The 24,599-nt window shown below is 55.2% G+C and overlaps 1 long non-coding RNA gene across 2 annotated transcripts; it reads right to left on the reverse strand.

Annotated features, from left to right (window-relative positions):
- Positions 1–2,509: 2,509 nt before the first annotated feature.
- Positions 2,510–23,959, reverse strand: LOC133360406 (uncharacterized). Of its 2 annotated transcripts, XR_009757251.1 has the most exons (4): positions 23,847–23,959; positions 21,230–21,327; positions 18,381–18,438; positions 2,510–2,787 (listed from the first exon to the last, which is right to left on the reverse strand). It is a non-coding gene; the product is annotated as an uncharacterized LOC133360406 (long non-coding RNA). The 2 variants fall into 2 exon arrangements; XR_009757252.1 differs by lacking the exon at positions 18,381–18,438.
- Positions 23,960–24,599: the final 640 nt, after the last annotated feature.

Genomic DNA, 24,599 nt, shown 5'->3' on the forward strand with positions numbered 1-24,599 from the left:
TGGCATCCTGAACTACCACACATTGCCATCTTGCACAAGAGCAGAATAACACAAACTACCACCACTGCCACCACCACTACCACCATCACAAACACCACGACCTCCACCACCACCACTACGACCATCAAAACCACCACGACCCCCACCATCACGACCCCCACCACCACCATCACGACCACCACCATCACGACCACCACCACCACTACCACCACCATCATCACGACCCCCACCACCACTACCACCACCACCACCACCATCACGACCCCCACCACCACCACCACGACCACAACCACCACTACCACCACCACTACCACTATCACCATCACGACCCCCACCACCACGACCCCCACCACCACCACGACCAAAACCACCACCACCACTACCACCACCACGACCCCCACCATCACGACCACAACCACCACCATCACGACCACCACCACCACGACCACAACCACCACAACCACCACCACCACGACCACCACCACAACCACCACGACCACAATCACCACTACCACCATCACCATCACGATCCCCACCACCACTACCACCACCACTACCACCACTACCACCACCACGACCACCACCCCCAGGCTGCTGCCCCCCCCCGTCCCCACGAGTCGCCCGGTCACGTGGGGACGGGTGTCCCATCACACGGCCACAGCCACTCGGCGTCTCTGTGTGTGTCTGTGTGTCTGTCTGTGTGTGTGTCTGTGTGTGTCTGTGTGTGTCTGTCTGTGTGTGTGTCACTGTGTGTCTGTGTCTGTGTGTGTGTCACTGTGTGTCTGTGTCTGTGTGTGTGTATGTGGTGTGTCTGTGTGTGTCTGTGTGTGACTGTCTGTGAGTGTGTCTGTGTGTGTCTCTGTGTGTGTCTGTGTGTCTGTCTGTGTGTGTGTCTCTGTGTGTGTGTCTGTGTATGTGTCACTGTGTGTCTGTGTCTGTGTGTGTGTATGTGTGTGTGTCTGTGTGTGTCTCTGTGTGTGTCTGTGTGTCTGTCTGTGTGTGTGTCTCTGTGTGTGTCTGTGTGTGTCTGTGTGTCTCTCTGTGTGTGTGTCTCTGTGTGTGTCTGTGTGTGTCTGTGTGTGCGTCTGTGTGTGCGTCTGTGTGTCTCTCTGTCTGTGTGTCTGTATCTGTGTGTCTCTCTGTGTGTGTCTGTGTGTCTCTGTGTGTGTGTCTGTGTCTGTGTGTCTCTCTGTGTGTCTGTTTGTGTCTGTGTCTCTCTCTGTGTGTGTCTGTGTCTGTGTGTCTCTCTATGGCTGTGTGTGTCTGTATCTGTGTGTGTGTCTCTGTGTTTGTCAGTGTGTGTATCTGTGTGTGTCTCTCTGTGTGTGTCTGTGTGTGTGTCTCTCTGTGTGTATCTGTGTGTGTCTGTGTGTCTCTCTGTGTGTGTCTGTGTCTCTGTGTGTGTGCGTCTGTGTGTCTCTGTGTGTGTGTGTCTCTCTCTGTGTGTTTGTGTGTCTGTGTGTGTCTCTCTCTGTGTGTCTCTCTGTGTGTGTCTCTCCGTCTGTCTGTGTGTCTCTCTGTGTGTCTCTCTGTCTGTCTGTGTGTCTCTCTGTGTGTGTCTCTCTGTCTGTGTCTGTGTGTCTCTATGTCTATCTCTATGTTTGTGTGTCTCTCTTTGTGTGTCTCTGTGTGTCTCTGTTTCTGTGTATATGTGTGTCTCTCTTTGTCTCCGTGTGTGTCTCTCTCTGTTAGCGTGTGTGTCTCTGTGTGTCTCTGTCTCTTGTGTATCTGTGTGTGTGTCTCTGTGTGTCTCTGTATCTTGTGTATCTGTGTGTATGTGTCTCTGTTTGTCTCTGTCTCTTGTCTATCTGTGTGTGTGTCTCTGTGTGTCTCTGTGTCGAGCTCAATCAATCTCAATATCTACCTCGGGGTCCATTATTCCCTCTCGCTCCCTCTCTATCCCACTCTCCCTCTATCTCTCTATCTCACTCATTGTCTCTCTGCATCTCACGATTTCTATCCCTGCCTCTCTGTCTCTCTCTCTCCCCCGCCGTGTCCGTCACTCACGCAGCAAAGAATCACCACGAGGAGCTTTGCCCAGGAAGCCACGGGGATGAGTTTACCCCGAGCTGCTTGTCAAGAGCCTGGCCACCTCACCGGTCAACTGGTGGCTAGGACTGGACCGGTAACAGGGCTCGGGCAAGGAACGCCGCTGAATGAGGAAGGGACCACGCTCTTGCGCCGTCGGAGACCTGGGTTGACGTGGTTCCGCACAGATTAGGAACGAGCGAGAGCGAGCGAGAGAGAAGTACCGCTTCTGCTGCGATCGATAAAGCTGCCACCACCACCACCCCCCTCATCCTCCTCTTACTACTCTCCCCCATCGGCCGCGAGCGAGAAATCGATGCGAGAAAATTATCCTAATTAGAACGGCGCGCTGGGGTGAGTGAGTGGAGTGCGAGAGAGTGGGAGAGAGAGATGGAGTGACAGACTTGTTGACTTTTAAACCACTTTTATTGCTGCCACAAGCGACAGAACTGGAGCCGAGTTTGATACGAAACACGAAGTCGCCAGCAACAAATGACCAAAGACAATCAGCAAAAGCCACGTGCTACGGCACGTGGTGCTCAACGCGTCACGTCCAACAACAAAAACGTCACGTGGTGGTGGTGTTGGTCGTGGAGCGCATCAGAAGGTGACAAGGAGGGCGCCGTTCACACTGGTACAGAGAGGGGCTTTTCGGGACACCCAGCATTCGATGAAGAAGACGGCGGGGTGCATCACCGGCGTGTACGTGGTAGGCGGCGTGCTCCAGCCGGAGCCGCGGATTGAGCAGGCCCCTGAACCCTGGAAGCACAGAGACAGAAAATGGGAGTGAGAGAGAGTGATGCTGATATGAGCTACCCGTCAGAGGCCGTCGGACTGCGAGAAGGGCTGCGTGCAGAACGAGAGTGAGCGAGAGAGTGAGCGAGAGAGTGAGCGAGAGAGTGAGCGAGAGAGAGCGAGAGGGTGAGCGAGAGGGCGAGCGAGAGAGCGACCGAGAGAGCGACCGAGAGAGTGAGCGAGAGAGTGAGCGAGAGGGTGAGCGAGAGGGCGAGCGAGAGAGCGACCGAGAGAGTGACCGAGAGAGTGAGCGAGAGAGTGAGCGAGAGAGAGAGCGAGAGAGTGACCGAGAGGGTGAGCGAGAGGGTGAGCGAGAGAGCGAGCGAGAGAGTGAGCGAGAGAGAGAGCGAGAGAGTGACCGAGAGAGTGAGCGAGAGGGTGAGCGAGAGGGTGAGCGAGAGGGCGAGCGAGAGAGTGACCGAGAGAGTGAGCGAGAGAGAGAGCGAGAGAGTGACCGAGAGAGTGAGCGAGAGGGTGAGCGAGAGGGTGAGCGAGAGGGCGAGCGAGAGAGTGACCGAGAGAGTGAGCGAGAGGGTGAGCGAGAGGGTGAGCGAGAGAGTGAGCGAGAGAGTGACCGAGAGAGTGAGCGAGAGAGAGAGCGAGAGAGTGAGCGAGAGAGTGAGCGAGAGAGTGAGCGAGAGGGTGAGCGAGAGGGTGAGCGAGAGGGCGAGCGAGAGAGCGAGCGAGAGAGCGAGCGAGCGAGGGAGCGAGCGAGGGAGCGAGCGAGGGAGCGAGCGAGAGAGGGAGTGAGAGCGAGAGGTGGGGGTTTACATAAAGCAAAGTTACAAATTTTAAATTAAATAAATAACGAAATGATGAACGAAGCAAAGTGCCGAATACACCGAGCATCTTCTTGTTTCCACTGATCGTAAAACAAAAGGAAGCACAGAGAGAGAGAGAGTGGGGGTGTGAGAGTGCAAGAGAGAGTGGAGTGAGTGAGAGAGTGGAGTGAGAGAGAGGGAGACATCTGTGTGGTGTCAAGTGACCCTCTCAGCCCTCGTGTCTCGCGCGCGTGCCCCTCACAAGGATGCTGACGATTGATCAGAGGTCGCAAACGGGTTTTGATTCTTTACCCGTACCCGTACCCGGCCGCACCAAGGTCGCAAACGGGTACCCGTACCCTACCCGATACCCAAGTACCCGTACCCGGCCGGGTAGGGTACGGGTACCCGATTGCGACCTGTGGGATGAAGCCATGTTGCAGGCGCGGGTGTGTTGATTCTAGGAACTTGAATTGTGAGAAGAGACAAGACGTTGGGAAATGAGTGACAAACGGCTACTCACCAGTGACTCACGGCCTACCTGTACCCGTACCCGGCCGCACCAGGGTCGCAAACGGGTACCCGTACCCGGCCGGGTGCAGGTACCCGGGTATCTGGTAGGGTACGGGTATCGGGTACCCGGTTGCGACCTCTGCTGACGATGCCTTTACATATGAATGTAATTCATTATTGTTGTTGTTGGGTCACAGCCCCAGAGTTACCACAGCAGCAGCAGCAGCGGCAGAAGCAGACCTCGGTTTTGGCATCGAGCGTCCTGAACAACAATAACAAGCACAATAACAACAACAATCACAGAAACAACAACCACAACAACAACCACAAAAAACAAACAACGTCAACAACTACAACATCCACAACAACACCCACAACAACCATACCCACAACAACAACAACAACCACAACCACAAGAACCACAACAACACCCACAACAACAAACACAACAACCACAACAACCACTAAAACAACCAAACATCAACGTCAACAACTACAACATCCACAACAACACCCACAACAACCATACCCACAACAACAACCACAACTACAACAACCACAAGAACCACAACAACACCCACAATAACAACAACCACAACAACCACAGAAACAACAACCACAACAACCACAAAAAACAAGCAAACAACGTCAACAACTACAACATCCACAACAACACCCACAACAACCATACCCACAACAACAACATTGTTTAAAAAAGGGCCTTTTTGCACACTATCAAAGCATCAGTTTTTTTTTTCTTTGTATCGGGGAAAAGGTGCTCGCTATCAGCACTTGCCCCAACAGCCTTTAAGGCTACACGGGGGATCTTTGTCTTTGGGGAAGAGGTCTAAGAAGTAATCGGAAGTGCCACCCCCCCACCCCCCTCCACCCAGCCCCCCCCCTCCACCCAGCCCCCCCCCCCCCCCCAAGTTCAAACACTCGAGATACTGCCCTGATGTAACGTTGAGTCCTCTTGAGTTCACTTGCTTGGCAATCAACAGCAGCGAGGGATCTTTCAACCCTCTCCTACTACTCGCCCGGCCGACTGTGTGTCCGTCTGTGTGTCCGTCTGTGTGTTTGTCTGTCTGTCCGTCTGTGTGTTTGTCTGTTAGTCCGTCTGTGTGTTCATCTGTGTGCACGTCTGTGTGTTCGTCTGTGTGTTTGTTTGTTAGTCCGTCTGTGTGTTCATCTGTCAGTCCGTCTGTGTGTTCGTCTGTTAGTCCGTCTGTGTGTTCATCTGTCAGTCCGTCTGTGTGTTCGTCTGTCAGTCCATCTGTGTGTATGTCTGTGTGTCCGTCTGTGTGTCCGTCTGTGTGTTCGTCTGTGTGTTCGTCTGTTAGTCTGTCTGTGTGTACGTCTGTGTGTTTGTCTGTGTGTTTGTCTGTGTGTTCGTCTGTGTGTTCATCTGTCAGTCCGTCTGTGTGTTCGTCTGTTAGTCCGTCTGTGTGTTCATCTGTCAGTCCGTCTGTGTGTTCGTCTGTGTGTCCGTCTGTGTTTGTCTGTGTGTACGTCTGTTAGTCTGTCTGTGTGTTCTTCTGTTAGTCCGTCTGTGTGTACGTCTGTGTGTCCGTCTGTGTGTCCATCTGTGTGTTCATCGGTGTGTTCGTGTGTTAGTCCGTCTGTGTGTTCGTCTGTGTGTTTGTCTGTTAGTCCGTCTGTGTGTCCGTCTGTGTGTTGGTCTGTTAGTCCGTCTGTGTGTACGTCTGTCAGTCCGTCTGTGTGTTCGTCTGTGTGTTCGTCTGTCAGTCCGTCTGTGTGTTCGTCTGTGTGTCCGTCTGTGTGTTCATCTGTTAGTCCGTCTGTGTGTTCGTCTGTGTGTCCGTCTGTGTGTCCGTCTGTGTGTTCGTCTGTGTGTCCGTCTGTTAGTCCGTCTGTGTGTCCGTCTGTGTGTCCGTCTGTGTGTTCGTCTGTCAGTCCGTCTGTGTGTCCGTCTGTGTGTTCGTCTGTGTGTCCGTCTGTTAGTCTGTCTGTGTGTTCTTCTGTTAGTCCGTCTGTGTGTTCGTCTGTGTGTTTGTTTGTTAGTCCGTCTGTGTGTTCATCTGTCAGTCCGTCTGTGTGTTCGTCTGTCAGTCCGTCTGTGTGTATGTCTGTGTGTCCGTCTGTGTGTCCGTCTGTGTGTTCGTCTGTGTGTTTGTCTGTCAGTCCGTCTGTGTGTCCGTCTGTTAGTCCGTCTGTGTGTCCGTCTGTGTGTCCGTCTGTGTGTTCGTCTGTCAGTCCGTCTGTGTGTACGTCTGTTAGTCCGTCTGTGTGTCCGTCTGTGTGTTCGTCTGTATGTCCGTCTGTTAGTCCGTCTGTGTGTCCGTCTGTGTGTCCGTCTGTGTGTCCGTCTGTCAGTCCGTCTGTGTGTCCGTCTGTGTGTTCGTCTGTGTGTTTGTCTGTTAGTCCGTCTGTGTGTTCGTCTGTGTGTTCGTCTGTTAGTCCGTCTGTGTGTTCGTCTGTGTGTCCGTCTGTGTTTGTGTGTACGTCTGTTAGTCTGTCTGTGTGTTCTTCTGTTAGTCCGTCTGTGTGTACGTCTGTGTGTTCGCCTGTCAGTCCATCTGTGTGTCCGTCTGTTAGTCCGACTGTGTGTATGTCTGTGTGTCCGTCTGTCAGTCCGTCTATGTGTTCATCTGTGTGTACGTCTGTGTGTTCGTCTGTGTGTTTGTCTGTTAGTCCGTCTGTGTGTTCGTCTGTGTGTTCATCTGTCAGTCCGTCTGTGTGTTCGTCTGTCAGTCCGTCTGTGTGTATGTCTGTGTGTCCGTCTGTTAGTCCGTCTGTGTGTTCATCTGTCAGTCCGTCTGTGTGTTCGTCTGTCAGTCCGTCTGTGTGTTCGTCTGTCAGTCCATCTGTCAGTCCGTCTGTGTGTTCATCTGTCAGTCCGACTGTGTGTATGTCTGTCAGTCCGTATGTGTGTTCGTCTGTCAGTCCGTCTGTGTGTATGTCTGTGTGTTCATCTGTCAGTCCGTCTGTGTGTTCGTCTGTCAGTCCGTCTGTGTGTTCGTCTGTCAGTCCGTCTGTGTGTTCGTCTGTCAGTCCATCTGTCAGTCCGTCTGTGTGTTCATCTGTCAGTCCGACTGTGTGTATGTCTGTCAGTCCGTATGTGTGTTCGTCTGTCAGTCCGTCTGTGTGTATGTCTGTGTGTTCATCTGTCAGTCCGTCTGTGTGTTCGTCTGTCAGTCCGTCTGTGTGTTCGTCTGTCAGTCCGTCTGTGTGTATGTCTGTGTGTCCATCTGTGTGTCCATCTGTGTGTCCGTCTGTGTGTTCGTCTGTGTGTTTGTCTGTTAGTCCGTCTGTGTGTTCGTCTGTGTGTTCATCTGTCAGTCCGTCTGTGTGTTCATCTGTCAGTCCGTCTGTGTGTTCATCTGTGTGTACGTCTGTGTGTTCGTCTGTCAGTCCGTCTGTGTGTTCGTCTGTCAGTCCGTCTGTGTGTCCGTCTGTGTGTTCGTCTGTCAGTCCGTCTGTGTGTTCGTCTGTCAGTCCGTCTGTGTGTCCGTCTGTGTGTTCGTCTGTCAGTCCGTCTGTGTGTACGTCTGTTAGTCCGTCTGTGTGTCCGTCTGTGTGTTCGTCTGTATGTCCGTCTGTTAGTCCGTCTGTGTGTCCGTCTGTGTGTCCGTCTGTGTGTTCATCTGTCAGTCCGTCTGTGTGTTCATCTGTGTGTACGTCTGTGTGTTCGTCTGTCAGTCCGTCTGTGTGTTCGTCTGTCAGTCCGTCTGTGTGTCCGTCTGTGTGTATGTCTGTGTGTTCATCTGTCAGTCCGTCTGTGTGTTCGTCTGTCAGTCCGTCTGGGTGTCCGTCTGTGTGTACGTCTGTCAGTCCGTCTGTGTGTTCGTTGTCGACGAACCCCCTGAGGGCGTGACGACCCTGCCCTACGCCAGTCCCAGGCACGGCTGGCCCGGCTCTCAGTACCTGGTCACTGCCTTGCGACTCCATTTGGGAGAGTCAGAGGTTAAGGGGCAGAGGTCGCAAACGGGTTTTGAGTCCTTACCCGTACCCGTACCCGGCCGCACCAGGGTCGCAAATGAGTACCCGTACCCGTACCCGGCCGGGGACGGGTACCCGTTCCCTACCCGTACCCTACCCGAAATGAGTGACAAACGGCTACTCACCAGTGACTCACGGCCTACCCGTACCCGTACCCGGCCGGGGACGGGTACCCGTTCCCTACCCGTACCCTACCCGAAATGAGTGACAAACGGCTACTCACCAGTGACTCACGGCCTACCCGTACCCGGCCGCACCAGGTGTCGCAAACGGGTATCCGTACCCGTACCTGGCCGGGTATGGGTAGCCCGGTATCGGGTGGGGTACGGGTATCGGGTACCCGGTTGCGACCTCTGTTAAGGGAGTAAGCCCCAACAGAATATCAGGGGCCCCATAGGCGGTTTTGTGACGCACAGCGTCACATTCCCGGCAGTCCCTGCAGCCAAACTGGTACGAAACGTCGTGTTACGCACTCCTTTGGACCTCACCGGCAAGGCCGAGTTGGAGGGGGGCGGGGGGCAGAGGTTGCAACAGGGTACCCGATACCCGTACCCTACCCCATACCCGTACCCTACCCGATACCCGGCTACCCGTACCCGGCAAGGTACGGGTAGCCGTTTGCGACCCTTGGTGCGGCCGGGTACGGGTAGGCCATGAGGCACTGGTGAGTCACCGTTTGTCACTCATTTCCCAACGTCTTGTCTCTTCTCACAATTCAAGTTCCTAGAATCAACCCACCCGCGCCTGTAACATGGCTTCATCCCAGAGGTCGCAATCGGGTACCCGATACCCGTACCCTACCCGATACCAGGCCGGGTACGGGTAGGGTACGGGTAGCCGTTTGCGACCCTGGTGCGGCCGGGTACGGGTACGGGTAGGCCGTGAGTCACTGGTGAGTAGCCGTTTGTCACTCATTTCGGGTAGGGTACGGGTACGGGTACCCATTTGCGACCCTGGTGCAGCCGGGTACGGGTACGGGTACGGGTAAGGAAACAAAACCCGTTTGCGACCTCTGGAGGGGGGGATCCTGAGGCATGTTCTTAGGTTTTTCTACCAGGTTTAGCTTTCTTTTTTCACACTTTTATTATGTAGGCTGGGCGTAGTCACAAACCGAACCTCTCCATAATAAAGGCTCAGTCTTTTGTTATGCAGTCTATTCATAGTCTCAAACCGCACCTTACCATAATAATAAAGAGTGGGCCATACCTGCCCCTTCCCCCCCCCCCCTCAACCATTATATATACGGAGTGGTATCTCCTGCAATCTCTCATTTACTTGATACAGCTGTCGGGCTGTGACGGTTCCACCTGAAGACGGAAGCTTGTGTTGCCTCCGAAACGTCGTGATTTTTATTTTATTTTACTTTTTTTAATTTTAATGTTTTACCTACGTGACTTTACCGAAAAAACATAAGAATATGAATCCTTGCAGTCACGAAAGCTTCACATCTAGAATTCCTGATGCATAGGCAACCCAGGATTTCCACAGTAACCTGCCCGGCCTTTGCGCCGACAAGATGTGCAAGTGTAGTGACATAAGAAGGGAGGGGCTGCTGTAGGCTCTGGGTTCCCAGGTGGGTCCAGACGCGTAATCCCCTGGGCGCCAGGCACTGGGTTCCCAGGGGGTCCAGACGCTTAAGCCTCTGGGCGCCGCCAACGGGGGGGGGCTGTGTGTGCTCTGTGGGATGTCTGGTGGCGCACACGGCCCCACCCCTCGTTAGACCAGGCATAAAAGGAGAGCTCCCTGGACGATCAGGGCCCAGTTGTAACTCAAGACCCAAGACCCACGACCAGCCATCTGAAGACCCTGGGATGCTGTGAGAGCCAGCGCTGGGACTCTGGAACTCCCGACTCTACGACCTTGTGAGGGCGAGTTCCGGAGCGTAGCCAGAGTAGAGTATCTAGGCTGTGTAGCTAGGCTGTGTACCTAGGCTGTAACAGAGTATCAGGACTGTTGGAGAGTTGGACTGTTGGAGTGTTGGATTGTAATAAAGAAGTTACCTCTACAAGTGTCTCCGGAACCCGTTACACAAGAATGGGGGGGAGGACACTCCTACTCGGCCACCCGATCGTGGCCAAGAAACACGTACGGCAGCAGTCGCGGTTTAATACGGTCAGTTTGGATTGGCGTTAAAAATTTTACCCGTAAAAACAAAGTGTTTTCACTATAAATCCTTTATATGCGTGGCATCGGTTTAATTTTATTATTCATTTATGTTTTTCTTGAGTAAGCAAGCAAGCAAGCAAGTGAAGTTAATATAAAGGTTTTAAAAATGAAAGATCACCTCTTGACATGCCCCGTATATTCCCGAGGGCACTAACGTTGACCCGTTTTACCACTTTCAAGAACCTGGCGGCTTCAATTTAACTGCTCTATAAATAGTCTCCATTGTACAGTGTGGGGGCAGGGATTTCATGCCATGTGGTTAGTCAACATTTGCGTCATCATGAATCGGGCGGCTAGAGTCCTCTCGTCCTCTGGCTTGAGATGGCTGCCACCTATGGGTCAGATGATTGTCTGCCAGTATTAAGCAATTGGTAATTAAATATTTAATTTGTTTTCCCTAAACAGTGTAAAATTTGGAATTATTTTTTTCACGAATATTAATTATCACGCACAACGAGTCTGTGTGCAAAATGTCAGCTCGATTGGATCACGGGAAGTGGGTTAAAAAACGACCGAAAGATTTGCACTGTCGTAAGCAAGCAAGCAAGCGCGCAAGTATGCAAGTGTAGTGGTGGTATTGACGTGCGCCGACAGTGATGGATCACGGGGCGCGGGGTTGGGCACGCGATGTGGGCGTGGCATGGACGCGCGCGCCGGTGGTAAGGCGCGCTCACACAAGCTGGGAAAAGAGGATCGTAGCGAGTGCGCAGTGATTGGTCAGATAAGTGGGTACTCTCAGCGACGTCCGCAGGAGGGGTATAAAGGGAGACGCGCGAGAGCACTCGTGGTCAGTGTTAACCAGTTGAAGACCGAAGACGGGGTGGAGGAGGTAGTGGCCCGAGACCCCTAGTCCCGCCGTCCTTGTGGGGACCGGGGCCCTGTGTGGCTCGGAGCCGAGACTGGGGGGACCGTGGTCCGACGCCCGTGTGGGTCGGGACGGTGGTACCCAGAGCCGAGACGGGCACCCCGGCTGGGTGTGTCCCGGAAGGCTACGGGGCGTAAGAGCCCGTGTCAGTACAGCTGAGTGGGTGTTGGTCACCCGTGTAGCTGAGTGGGTGTTAGTCACCCGTGTAGCTGAGTGGGTGTCCGTCACCCGTGTAGCTAAGTGGGTGTTGGTCACCCGTGTAACGAAGTAGGGTGTTAGTCATCCGTGTAACTACAAGTTGGTGAAAATAAAGAGTGTGCTACCCGTGAAGTCGTCTCCTGCCGAGTTACTACTTTACAACTGGCGTCAGAAGTAAACCTGTCTTCAAGGAGAATGGACACAAGGAAGACTTCTCGTTCCCACGTGCAAGACCGGGGAGACGACGACGTACCGGTGACACCACCCTCGGGAGGAGAGGACGAGGAGTTGCCGCCGATGCAGCACTTCGCGGAGATGGCCGATGCTCCGCCCGCCTCCGACACCAGCCTGCAGGACGCTCACTCCCGCCTGGCGGAGTTGCTGCTCGCCGCTGCTGCGATCTTGGCGGAGATCTCCGTTCCAGCGGCCGGTGGAACGCCTGCGGGGTTGGAAGAGGCGGCGCGGCTGGAGGGTTCCCGCCATAAGGCGTTTCGCGCCAAAAGTTTGGGAGTTGGCGCCATTTTTGAGGGTCCGCCTCCGGTTGGCGGGAAACGCGGACACCACGTGGCCAGAGGTCTCCACACAGCGCAGCCCGCGTCATCGGCGAGCGCCGGAGCTCTCCATTTTGCGCCTGCAGAGGGAGCCGACATTTTCTACAACCACAGCGGCGCGCGGGAAAATCGTTCCAACGACGACGACGACGATCGAGTTCTCCAGCAACGATTGCCCGCGCTGTCGGTGTTCAAGGCGGACGGGGGCGACTGGGGAGCCTTCCAGCGACGGTTCATCGCGCATCAAGAAATGTCGGGGTGGTCCGACACCACTGCCCTGCGCGCGCTGCCAGCGATGCTCGACGACGACGCGCTTGCGTCCTTCACGTCTGCCCCGAGGTCGTCCCGCTCAACGCTCCAGGCCGCGCTGCACCTGTTGGCCAAGGTGTTCGGGCCGCCCTCGACCTGTCGCCACCAGTTCTACGATCGGCGGAAGGTGGTTGGAGAAACAACGCTCGCCTATCGCACGGCGCTGCTCGCCCTGGCGGATTCAGCTTTTCCCCGCATGGACAAGGAGGGGAAGGACGCCATGGTGACGGAGCAGCTGCTGGCGCTGGCTCACGGATTGGGAGTTCCCATTAATACGGCGGACGAAATGGACATCTGCTCCCTGGGGATTGCCACGAGTATCCACGCTTACGAGGTCCTACAGCGGAAGCCGACGGTCGTCTGCGCATCGGTGGAGAACGGGGCACCAGCCGCCACGATCATCGGACCTCAGCCTGCTGTGCCTCGGGAGGAGGCCTTCGCTGGTTCGAGGCCGGGGGAGTGGAGAACGGGAGGTCGTTCGCCCACACACTCCTCCCGCAAGCTGGAGCAACCGAAACCTACGACGTCCCTCGTCGTCTGCTACAACTGCGGCCTTCGGGGCCACGTCGCGGCCGGGTGCCGGGCCCCGCGTCAACGCACCGCGGGACCACGTCCGGACGACGACCAGGGACTCAAGACATCCCAACTGAACCCGGCAAGTCGCGGCACCTCACACGTTCGGTCCACACGCACGGCACGTTCGGGTCGCCGCTTAGCGGTGGGGGGACCGTGTATGGGCGCCGGGGGTTCGGTTCGGCAAGAGGGGTCCGCGTACGGCCCGAAGGCAGTCGAGTGGTCCGAATTGGCCCACAGGATTGTGGCTGCGTCGGCCGGGTCGTCCGTGGTAACGGGGTACATTGACGGGGTTGAGGTCCGGGTGCTCGTGGACACGGGTGCGTCGGCCACTGTTATTTCGGACCTTATTTATAATACTCTTCCCGTACAATGTCGACCACTTCTGCCGGTGGACGTACCATTTTACGCGGCAAACGGGGGATCTTTGGGAATCATCGGCCAGATTCGGGCGAATATTTGTATTGGCGACATTAAATTGGCGGGTCCTATTTTTGTATCATCATCGTTGGCCGTTCCTTGTTTACTAGGCACAGACTTTCTGTCTAAAATGCCCATAAAAATTCTCATAGACCAGGCCTGCATTGAGCTTCCGTCGGGTTGGCGGGTTGAGTTTTTGAAGAGTCCAAATAAGATACGCACGGCTTGTGCGGCGGTGCAGGCGCTGGCAACCCGGACTGTACGGGTGCCCCCGGGATCGCAAATGTTGGTACCCCTTCGGTTGAGAAAACCCCTTGGGGCGGATGCGGGGGCGCAGGGAGTTCTATTGGGGCCGTCTAACAGGGCTAAAGGGGACCTCGACTTAGCGGTGGCCCAGACCATGGTAAGGGGGGACAGTGAGCCGTTCGTTGTGGTCCTGAATACGGGGTCGCGGCCGGCCGTGATTACGCAGGGAACGGTGCTCGCTCACGCCGCGCCGCTACCCGTCGAGGAACAGCTCGTTGCTCACGCCGATTCAAATGTCGATACGCATCCCCAAAGTGAGGAGGGGACAGAGTGGTTGGACTCGTTGTGTGCCGGGTCCAGTACCTTGTCCAGTGTGCAGTTGGGTGCATTGAGGGGCTTGCTGCTCGAGTTCGCTGACGTGTCTAGCAGGCACAAGTACGACATTGGCTGCACAGACCTGTTGCGCCACCACATAGAGACTGGGGACGCGGCCCCTATTCGACAGAATCCCTTCCGGCTCAGTCCAGCCGAGAAGGAGCATGTGCAGTCGGCGGTAAATGACATGTTGGCGGCCGACATCATTGCGCCCTCTTCCAGTCCGTGGGGTGCTCCTATCGTCTTGGTTAAAAAACAGGATGGATCCCTGCGGTTCTGTGTTGATTTCCGCCGCCTAAACAAAATATCAATGGCCGATGCGTATCCGCTCCCCAGGATGGATGAGTCGCTGGATGCCTTGGCAGGAGCACAGTTTTTTTCGACGCTCGATTTGCTTTCGGGATTTTGGCAATTGCCCCTCGATGACGAATCAAAACCTAAAACCGCTTTCCGGACACCGGGAGGCCTATTTGAGTTCAACCGATTGCCCATGGGTTTACATTCCGCTCCTGCCACGTTCCAGAGGCTCATGGAATTGGTTTTGTCAGGCCTTCAATGGGACACCTGTTTGATTTACCTCGATGATATCATCGTTTTCAGCCGAACTTTTGAGGAGCACCTCCAGCGACTGAGAGCAGTGTTTCTCAGGATGCGTTCCGCGAAGCTTAAATTTAAACCGGCTAAATGTTTTCTGCTTCGGAAATCGGTCAGGTATTTGGGCCATATCGTTAGCCGTTCAGGGATCTCGACGGACCCTGCTAAGACGCAATGCGTCGGCTCATGGCCAACACCGACCTCTGTTACTGAAGTCCGCAGCTTCATAGGATTTGCCTCCTATTACCGTCGTTTTGTCAAGCAGTTTGCCACCATAGCCAGGCCCCTGCACGCCTTGACAGCTAAAGGGGTGCGGTTTCACTGGGGGCCGGAGGAGGAGGCCGCGTTCTGCTCCCTTCGTGACGCCTTGGTGCAGGCTCCCCCCTTGTGTTACCCCGATTTCACGCAACCGTTTGTGCTCGACACGGATGCCAGTAACACGGGTATCGGGGGAGTGCTCTCACAGGTGGTCGGGGGGGTCGAACGGGTGGTCGCCTACGGTAGCAGGGTTCTGTCCCCCGCGGAACAACGCTACTGCGTGACACGGCGTGAATTGCTGGCGATTGTGGTTTTTATTCAGCAATTCAGGCCGTATCTGTATGGCCGTCACTTTACGGTTCGCACGGACCATGCGGCTCTCCAATACGCTATGCGGGTGGCGCAGCCATCCGGCCAATTGTCCCGATGGTTGGAGGTCCTTCAGGACTACCAATTCACGACGATTTACCGCAAGGGGTTGCGACACTCGAATGCGGATGCATTGTCACGGTTGCCGACGCGTACGGAATGCGCATGTCAGTTAGGATCGGCGCGGTGTAAACCCTCTGTCGCTGTCCCCGCGGAAGTTGTGCTCGCCGCCACGGATACTACGGGGGTCGACGCCCCCACGGGGAGGGACTCGCTGTTAGCGTTGCCTCTCATCGAGTGGGGCCGTCTGCAAATGGCCGACAGCTCCCTACTCGCGCTACGTCGGAAGGTTGACGTTCCCGAGGGCGGGGAAACGCGGGTCGGTTCCTGGGTGTGCAGACAGGGCCTCTTGATGAAGTGGGACTCCATGTCCCGGCGTCACATGATTGTGGTGCCGGTTGCTGTACGGGGTAAGGTCGTCCTGGCTGCCCATGAACGACTCATGCATCTGGGGTTTCACAAAACGCTCGCCCTCATTCAGCGAGACTACTATTGGCCTGGGATGGGAAATGACGTGGCGAACATTCTTAAGGGGTGTGTAGGGTGCGCTAAAAGAAAACCGCCACCAATAGCGGCAAATCCACCGCTTCAATCCATTCAAGTTTCGCGCACGAACGAATTGGTCGCGCTAGACATCTTGGGGCCCTTTCCCGCTACACCTCGGGGAAATAAGTTCCTGCTGGTTGGCGTAGAGTACTTCACCCGCTGGCCCATGGCGTGGCCACTCGCCAACCAGTCGGCTGCGGCAGTGGCGGACGCCTTTGTCCAAGGTTACGTTTTGGACAAAGGCGCCCCCGAACGCTTGCTGACGGATCAAGGGAAAAACTTTTCGAGTGTTTTGTTGCGCGAGGTGTGCGACCTGTTGGGTACAAAGAAAGTACGTACCTCCCCGTACCACCCGCAGACTGACGGTATGGTTGAACGTCTGAACAGGACGATTACGTCTATGCTGTGCCAACAGGTATGCGACGACCAGGTGGATTGGGACTTACAGGTACCGGGGGTACTAGCGGCCTATCGGATGGCACCCCATGCGGCGACGGGGTTTTCTCCATTTTTTCTGATGTATGGGCGGGAGGCTGATCCGGCCATGGACGTCCAACTGGGGATTTCACAGCCACGTGCTAAATCAAAATTTGGAGACCACATTAAGTTTAACATTGCCAAATTGGCTGAGGCGCGAGAGGCTGCGAGATTGAATTCACGCTCTCGGCAGATCGCGAACGAGCGATTGCATGAACGGAAGATGCATACGCACAATTGGGAACCGGGCGATAAGGCCTGGCTGCATTGTCCACACGCACCGTTGGCTACGTCCCCCAAACTGTTGAGACCATGGAGGGGACCGGTGGAAATTGTGCGGGTTGCACGACCCCAGAGTATACAGATTAAATGGGGAAAACGCCGTTGGTACGTGCACCCCTCCCGACTGAAACCCTACGCGGCGCCGCGTGACCCCGGGTTGTGCCGTGACGACCGAGCGTGTGATGTGACCGTCGACACGGGGAGGGATGTGTCGCAGGCTGATCCTCACGTGTCTCCACCTGACCCACCCCCAGGTGTCTCGGACCTGACGGCTGTTGACCGTTGGGAACCGGAACCCCGCGGCTCGCGCGGTGCCCCGATGCCTGGCCCATGCCTTCCTGAACTGCCGGCGCCACCGGATGGCCAACTGCGTCTGGTGCCGTACGACGGACCGGCAAGGCGGACTCGGGCAAGGACGCAACACTTTTCATGAAAAAAAAAAAAAAAACATTTTTTTTTTTGTTAAAGCCCGACCTCGTTGCCGGCTTCCCCCTCTGCCGGGGTAATGTCCCGTTCAAGGGACGCTCGGACACATTGGGACGCTGCATGAGTCGGAGAGAAAAGGAGAGGAAATGAAGAAAGACATTTTTTTATTGTTATTCTTTCCGCATACACAGTATCGTTGCCACTCGCCGGATTGTGCATGTTGTTCTTGTTGGGGGTGTGGCGGTTGCTGGGTTTTGCGGATTGCGGTGTTCATGTTGTGTTGTTAGGGTTTGTTGTTATGTTACGGGGCACACATGGGGGTGAAGGGGTGTTGTATGTTTTATTAGCAGCCGGGTCGGCTGCGAGCTATGTGGTAGGGGGTGATGTAGTGGTGGTATTGACGTGTGCCGACAGTGATGGATCACGGGGCGCGGGGTTGGGCACGCGATGTGGGCGTGGCATGGACGCGCGCGCCGGTGGTAAGGCGCGCTCACACAAGCTGGGAAAAGAGGATCGTAGCGAGTGCGCAGTGATTGGTCAGATAAGTGGGTACTCTCAGCGACGTCCGCAGGAGGGGTATAAAGGGAGACGCGCGAGAGCACTCGTGGTCAGTGTTAACCAGTTGAAGACCGAAGACGGGGTGGAGGAGGTAGTGGCCCGAGACCCCTAGTCCCGCCGTCCTTGTGGGGACCGGGGCCCTGTGTGGCTCGGAGCCGAGACTGGGGGGACCGTGGTCCGACGCCCGTGTGGGTCGGGACGGTGGTACCCAGAGCCGAGACGGGCACCCCGGCTGGGTGTGTCCCGGAAGGCTACGGGGCGTAAGAGCCCGTGTCAGTACAGCTGAGTGGGTGTTGGTCACCCGTGTAGCTGAGTGGGTGTTAGTCACCCGTGTAGCTGAGTGGGTGTCCGTCACCCGTGTAGCTAAGTGGGTGTTGGTCACCCGTGTAACGAAGTAGGGTGTTAGTCATCCGTGTAACTACAAGTTGGTGAAAATAAAGAGTGTGCTACCCGTGAAGTCGTCTCCTGCCGAGTTACTACTTTACACAAGCACGCAAGCAAGCAAGGAAGTGAACTTAATATAAAGGATTTTAAAAATATATTCGCCTGTGGAGGACACGGGGATCGATCCCGCGACCTTTGGCATGGGAAGCGAGGGCGCTACCAACTGCGCTACTCCGCCACGGCCGGTGGAAGGGTTACGCTCTGGGCTCTTACACTCTGACGTTCAGCCAAAGCCATGAATGCGTTCTATTTGAATATATGTAAAATAAATTTTTTTTGCCTAAAAAGTGTAACATTTTGGGATTTTTTTTTCACGAACAATAATTGTCTGGCACAACGAGTCTGTGTGCAAAATGTCAGCTCGATTGGATCACGGGAAGTGGGTTAAAAAACGACCGAAAGATTTGCACGGTCCTAAGCAAGCAAGCAAGCACGCAAGCAAGCAAGCACGCAAGCAAGCGAACTTAATATAAAGGATTTAAAAATGGCCGCCAAGGGTCGCCATCGCCGACGGGAGAGGTCATTGCACCCCAATGGAAAACTACCGCCACGCGCCTCAAGCTGGGCAGCCCCCGGCCAATGAGGTGCGTTCCCGCCACGGCTCACCTGCTCACATGGGTGCTTGGAGCCTATGGTTCATCAGCAGACAACTGGGCTGTATGATCTGCACCAGGCAAAAGCAAAAACAAAAGGAAAGAATGTCCAAGCCCTTCATCCTGCGAGCTGGAATGTACGTGCAATGCGTCCTGGGCTCTCCGAAGATCTATTGCAGATTGAGGACATCCGCAAGACCGCAGTTATCGACAGGGAGCTGTTGATATTGCAGCGCTGCAGGAGACCCGGCTTGCTGGCAGTGGCTCACTACGAGGGAGGGACTACACTTTCTACTGGCAGGTCAAACAGCACAACGCACCGAGGCAACACGGTCTTGTCTTCTTGGTTCTTTCGGTAAAGTCACCACGTAGAAGGGAAGTAATAAAATAATAAAAATAAAACATAAAACAATTCTCACGACGTTTCGGCCACAACGCAAGCAGCCGTCCTCAGGTGAAGACCAGGTCTGTCGAGGCGACAGCGTCTAAATGAAACACCACCACGCTTGGAGCGTCTATTTAAGCTGGGTTGGAAGGGGGGGGGGGGAATGCGCCTTGACAAAATAATCTGCATATCAAGAGGAATTTAACATATTTATGGGAAATGCAGGAATGCGAATAGTGCTAATTTGTGAAATGCGTAGCATGGTCTTGGTTTTGCCATCAAAAGCACACTCCTTGGCATGATAGAACCACCAACCGCAAGCTCGGAGCGGATTCTGCTCACGAGAATTCTCACTGCTTCCGGCCACGTAAACATCCTGAGTGTCTACGCCCCGACACTCTGCTCACCTCCTGAGATTCATGACCAGTTCTACGAGGAGCTTCACAATATTATTCACGAAATCCGCAGCTCTGAGCACGTGTTTCTGTTGGGAGACTTCAGCTTACCTTGTTCATCATGGCATCTGAAAAATGAATGCCAGCGGCCAAAGACTACTAGAGCTGCAGGGATTCATCTTCTTGGTTCTTTCGGTAAAGTCACGTAGAAGGGAAACAGTAAAAATACCAGCTTAAATATATGCTGCCAAGCTTGGTGGTGTTTCATTCAGACGCTGTCTTTCCGACAGACCTGTTCTTCACCTGAGGACGGCTGCTTGCGTTGTGGCCGAAATGTCGTGAGAATTGTATTTTATTATGTTTTATTTTTATTATTTTATTATTTCCCTTCTACGTGACTTTACCGAAAGAACCAAGAAGATGAATCACCTTGATTATGAATAATATTGGTCGCGAAAGCCTGCCACGTGTTAAAGTGGACGGGGGAGTTGGGGGTGGTGGCGGTGGGGTGGCAAGGGAGGGGGGGGACACTCTCAAAACTCCGCACGGAGTGGATTCACGAATCCACTCCTCGTTATATTGCCACCTCCCCTACAACACCGGAGCGGCGTGGGTGGGTGGGTCAAGGAGGTGATTCACAGATCTCCACGCGTCCCACCAACACCGATCGCTGGCGCGTGGCACAGCGCTGGCTGGAGCGACGTCATGGAAAGGCTACCCACTCTCCGACTTCGTGACTCCATCTCCTCCTTGAACGTTTGTCCCTAACCCCCACCCAACCACCTCACCCCCCTCCTCCTCCCCCACTCGGAGGGTGAGAGTCACAAAGAGGGCTCGCTTTGTGTGGCGTGGTCAGGCCTCGCTTTGTGTTGCCTGCTTGTTGGCCGTCCCCCTCGAGTGTCGGAACGATTTCCCTCTCTCGCGAGGGAGGGAATTTCCACCGTCCCACCGCTCCACTTTGGGGACCTCATCAAAGCGGCTGCCGCTGCCTCCCCCCCCCCCCCACAGGACCCACAGGAGGGGGGGGGGGCTGGGGGAGGCCCAGGAGTGTTTGCCCAGCTGCCTTCTGTGTCTGCGAGCACCTGGTGACCCAACGCATACCCACAACGTCACCCCCCACCACCGCCCCCCACCACCATTTGGGTTTGTCAACCCATGGCCTCGCTTTCCAGGTGCACCCAGCCTGGCACGATCGCCGCGGTCACGTGAAGTATTGAACGCCCGCTGGCAGGAGGTCACGTGGCAAACCCAGCAGGTGCCACGGGTCGACTGACTGAGATGACTGGGCTGATACACCACCTGTGCCCCCCTACTGTGCCAGGCTAGGTGCGGGACAGACCCAGCAGGTGCCACGGGTCGACTGACTTGAGATGACTGGGCTGATGCACCACCTGTGCCCCCCTACTGTGCCAGGCTAGGTGCACCAGGAGGTCACGGGACAGACCCAGCAGGTGCCACGGGTCGACTGACTGAGATGACTGCTGGCCGATACACCACCTGTGCCCCCTTGCTGTGCCAGGCTAGGTGCACCAGGAGGTCACGGGACAGACCCAGCAGGTGCCACGGGTCGACTGACTCAGATGACTGCTGGCCGATGCACCACCTGTGCCCCCCTACTGTGCCAGGCTAGGTGCACCAGGAGGTCACGAGACAGACCCAGCAGGTGCCACGGGTCGACTGACTGAGATGACTGGCCGATGCACCACCTGTGCCCCCCTGCTGTGCCAGGCTAGGTGCACCAGGAGGTCACGAGACAGACCCAGCAGGTGCCACGGGTCGACTGACTGAGATGACTGGCCAATGCACCACCTGTGCCCCCCTGCTGTGCCAGGCTAGGTGCACCAGGAGGTCACGGGACAGACCCAGCAGGTGCCACAAACACCTGTGCCCCCTACTGTGCCTATGAAACACAGACAAAGATCCCCACACACACGTGTAGCCGACACGGGTGTCTGGGGCAAGTGCCGTTAGCGAAAGTGCCGGATTAAGGTTCTTGTAGGCCCTATGGCAGGTGCGTGTAGTAGTGCCCATGTCACTGCCACCACCACCGCCACCGCCGCGGTCACTCTGCTTGCTTCTCACTTGGGACTCGGTCCAGCCGCTGGACAAGTCGTCGTGCACTGCAGATGTGGTCCATCCTCGCTCAGTCCGTGTCCCTCGTTCGATGGGGGTGGCGGTCGCTGCGTGATGCCGCAGAGAAGCGAGATTTATTTTGAAATTATTGAGTGATAAAAAAAAAGGTAAGCCTCAAAAAATTATACAAATGTAAACTTTTTTTTTAGCAAATTTCAACTGGTTTTTTTTCGTATCGGATGACGCAGCTTCAAAAGGATGTCGTTAATTTGTTTTATCATACAAAGAAACCATGGAAAAAAACTCATTTCCGTAGCACTTTTAGTTTCGAAGTTGGATCATATGGCCCTAGTGGGTGGGTGGGTGAATGATTGGGTGAATGAATGCGTGGGTGAGTAGGTGGCTGGGTGAGTGGGTGAGTGAGTGAGTGGGTAAATGAGTGAATGGGTGAATGAGTGAGTGGGTGAGTGAGTGAGTGGGTAAATGAGTGAATGGGTGAATGAGTGAGTGGGTGAGTGAATGAATGGGTGGGTGAGTGGATGGGTGAGTGGGTGGGTGGGTGAATGGCTGGCTGAGTGAGTGAGTAGACCCTTGGCACGGTGCCTACTGTGGCATATTTGATAATGCTGCCCTGGTGGGTGGGTGAGTGAGTGGGTGAGTGAGTGAGTGGGTGGGTGGGTGGGTGAATGGGTGGGTGGGTGGGTGGGTGAGTGGATGAGTGGGTGAGTGAATGAGTGTGTGAATGATTGAGTGGGTGAATGAGTGAGTGAGTGGGTGAGTTGGTGAATGATTGAGTGGGTAAATGAGTGAGTGGGTGAGTGGGTGGGTGGGTGAGTGGATGAGTGGGTGAGTGAATGAGTGGGTGAATGATTGAGTGGGTGAATGAGTGAGTGAGTGGGTGAGTGGGTGGGTGCGTGAGTAGGTGGCTGGGTGAGTGGCTGGGTGAGTGAGTGAGTGGGTGGATGAGTGGGTGAATGAGTGAGTGGGTGAGTGAATCAGTGGGTGGGTGGGTGGGTGAGTGGGTGAGTGAGTGAATGGCTTGGTGAGTGAATGAGTGGGTGGGTGAGTGGCTGGCTGAGTGAGTGAGTGGGTAAGTGAGTGAGTGGGTGAGTGAATGAGTGGGTGGGTGGGTGGGTGAGTGGGTGAGTGAGTAGACCCTAGGCACGGTGCCGACTGTGACCTATTTGACAATACGGCCCTGGTTAGCGAGCAGCAGCACCACCTATGAAGGCCGCGACGTCATACCGAGTGCTGATGTTTACACGCCGCACTAGGTACGCCTTTAAGGCTGAGTCGACCTAAGGGAGGACCAAACACCGGTGCAAATGTTTGCCACTATTGTTGATGATGTGTGGGATTTGGATTCAATGGTGGTGCGCTCACCACTCCCCACCAACAACGGACACGTGTCTCTCCCCCCCCCACACCTTCACATGACAGACACACACACACACGTGTCTCCCCCCCCCCCACCTACACATGACACACACACACACGTGTCTCCCCCCCCCCGCCACCTTCACATGACAGACACACACACACGTGTCTCCCCCCCCCCCCGCCACCTCCACATGACACACACACACACACGTGTCTCTCCCCACCTTCACATGACACACACACACACACACGTGTCTCCCCCCCCCCACCTACACATGACACACACACACACGTGTCTCCCCCCCCCGCCACCTCCACATGACACACACACACACACACGTGTCTCCCCCCCCACACCTCCACATGACACACACACACGTGTCTCCCCCCCCCCCACCTCCACATGACACACACACACACGTGTCTCCCCCCCACCTCCACATGACACACACACACACGTGTCCCCCCCCCCCACCTCCACATGACACACACACACACTCGTGTCTCCCCCCCCCCACCTCCACATGACACACACACACACGTGTCTCCCCCCCCCACCTCCACATGACACACACACACACGTGTCTCCCCCCCCCCACCTCCACATGACACACACACACACGTGTCTCCCCCCCCCCACCTCCACATGACACACACACACACACACGTGTCTCCCCCCCCCCATCTCCACATGACACACACACACACGTGTCTCCCCCCCCCCCACCTCCACATGACATACACACACGTGTCTCCCCCCCCCCCCACCTCCACATGACACACACACACGTGTCTCCCCCCCCCCACCTCCACATGACACACACACACACACGTGTCTCCCCCCCCCCCACCTCCACATGACATACACACACGTGTCTCCCCCCCCCCACCTCCACATGACACACACACACACGTGTCTCCCCCCCCCCACCTCCACATGACAGACACACACACACACGTGTCTCCCCCCCCCACCTCCACATGACACACACACACACACGTGTCTCCCCCCCCCCACCTCCACATGACACACACACACGTGTCCCCCCCCCCCATCTCCACATGACAGACACACACACACACACACACGTGTCCCCCCCCCCCCATCTCCACATGACAGACACACACACATGACAGACACACACACATGACAGACACACACACACACATGACAGACACACACACACACATGACAGACACACACACATGACAGACACACACACACACATGACAGACACACGATCACCGGTTTGTCGTCCGCGTGAATCAGCGAGCCATGTTCCGAATGTTCCCGGCGGTGACCCACGTGTTTGTTTTGGACAATTCTAGGGGACCACAGGAAATCGACCGCTATCACTCCACCACCACCACCCACCACCCACCACCCCCGTGTTCCCTTCCTGCTTCCCCCAAGGAACTCGGAGATTTATTGGCCGTATTTGTTTCTGTTCTTATGCCACAACCACCACCACCACCACCAACCCCACCTACCGCATGCAGGCCAAATCAACATCGTACTCTTAGTTCTTTCGGTAAAGTCACCATGTAGGTAAAAAATTAAATAAAAATTAATAAAAATTAAACAACAAAAATCACGACGTTTCGGAGGCAACACAAGTCTCCGTCATCAGGTGGGACCGTCACAGCCAGATTTGCTGCATCAAGTGAGTGGGCAAATCTGGCTGTGACTGTCCCACCTGATGCACTTTGATGGATTTGCTGCGTCACTTGATGCAGCAAATCTGGCTGTGACTGTCCCACCTGATGACGGAGACTTGTGTTGCCTCCGAAACGTCGTGATTTTTATTATTGTTTTATTTTTATTTCAATTTTTAATCTACGTGACTTTACCGAAAGAACTAAGAGTATGAACTCCCTTGCAGTCACGAAAGCTTCAAATCTAGAATTAAATCAACATCGTGGTTCTCAGTCGACGCTGATTCGATTTCTCCCGCACACTTTCTTGTTCAGTTACAACAGGGGTGTCCAAACTTTTTGC

The sequence above is a fragment of the Lethenteron reissneri genome, chromosome 68 (assembly GCF_015708825.2).
Source record: "Lethenteron reissneri isolate LAM-NWPU_2019-01 chromosome 68, ASM1570882v1, whole genome shotgun sequence".
In the NCBI taxonomy this organism is placed as follows: Eukaryota; Metazoa; Chordata; class Hyperoartia; order Petromyzontiformes; family Petromyzontidae; genus Lethenteron; species Lethenteron reissneri.